Genomic DNA, 1,568 nt, shown 5'->3' with positions numbered 1-1,568 from the left:
AACTTACCCTCCTCCTAGTATCCCTCCGCTAGTGCCTAGTGCGCCCTGGGTGTGGTCCCAAAAGGGGCGGGGCCCCACGCCCTCTACTTCCTCGCTGGCCTCTGCCCCCAGGGGCCCTGCTGAATGGCCATCTCCATGGTGGGCAGCACAGGAGATCTGGGGGCGGCCCCTCCCCTGGGCTGTACCTTCCCAGCATGAGAAAGTGTGGGGCCCTGGATCCCCTCGGTGCATAGACACCAGGCTGGGAGGAAGCTCGGGGCCTCAGAAGGTTGGAGAACGAAGAGAATGACTTGTACTTGCTGCCAAAGAGCGCCTTGCTCAGATCCCCAGGCTGAAAGGTCAGCCTCCATGCGGGGGTTCCGGAAGGAGCCCTGCTGGCCTTGCTCCCAGGCTACCTCTGGGTCAGAGGGCACAGCTGCCTGTGAGCCCCATAACCAGCGGGTGAGACACAGGAGGAGGCTTCTCACTTCTGGGTCTAAAGCTCCCCCATTAGCAGTGGGAGACGGGGATCCGGGGACTCGGGTCTTATGGGAGCTGTGAGCTCCGGGCTCTAATTCTAGGCAGTGAATCTCCCCTGGGACCAGACCCAGGCTCCCAGCGGCTCTGGAGGGACCCAGAGGGGTGCCAGCTCCGCCCCCTCCCTGGGTGCCCTGGACCAGGGGTGCCAGTCCTTCACTTTGGCTCACCCACAGTCCCCTCCAAGTGAAACTGCCTCTGCCTCCAGGGTCAGGTTCAAACCAAGTGACTGGCCCCCTCCGTCAGAACTGATTGGCTCAGTGAGCTCACCTGACCCAACAGCAGCCAATCAGGAGGCTGAGCTGGGATGCGGTGAGCTGAGCCAATCAGATTCTCTCAGCCTTGAGGAGAGATGCTGCTGAGCTGATGAGAAGGAACAGCGTGGAGGGAGGGGTCAGGGACCAGCATGGCGGGGAGATCACGATTCTAATTATTCCGGAGCCCAGAGGGTGGAGAGCAGCAGCAGGACGGGAGCCTGGCGCTGGGGCTGCGTCCCATTCATGGCCCAGAATCCTCAGCACAGTTCCCGCAGCTGAGCTGGCCCTGGCAGCCCCTGGGTCCTGCTCCGCCCTCACAGGTGTGTCTCCCCGCCCTCAGGCATCCCCGCCCCCCAAGAGGCACCCTGAGGAAAGCAGAGAATGGCAGGCCGCCCTCAGGCAGCTGGGGGAGCGCCTGTCCCTGAGCTGGGCTGCCAGGCAACAGACCACCGGCTGGGCTTCAGCACAGACACTTCTTTCTCACCACCTGGAAGCGGACCAGTTCACGGCGAAGGTGCTGGTGGGGCAGGTCCTGGAGGAACCCTCCTCCTGCCTTGCACATGGCGACCTTCTCGCTATGTCCTCACATGGGAGGGAGAGCTCTGGTCTGCTTGTAAGGGCACGGACCCCCTCATGCCCACCCCGCACCCTCGCCACCACCTCATGACCTCCTCTGAACCTAATGCCCTCCCAGAGGCCCAGCTCCACATGCCATCACATTGGGGGTTAGGGCTTCACCGTGAATCGGGGGGGGGGGGGGGGGGGGCAAGGGGGACACAAGCATTGAGGCCATGA

The sequence above is a fragment of the Eptesicus fuscus genome, chromosome 13, assembly GCF_027574615.1.
Source record: "Eptesicus fuscus isolate TK198812 chromosome 13, DD_ASM_mEF_20220401, whole genome shotgun sequence".
Taxonomy (NCBI): domain Eukaryota; kingdom Metazoa; phylum Chordata; class Mammalia; order Chiroptera; family Vespertilionidae; genus Eptesicus; species Eptesicus fuscus.
This window is presented reverse-complemented; position numbering follows the sequence as displayed.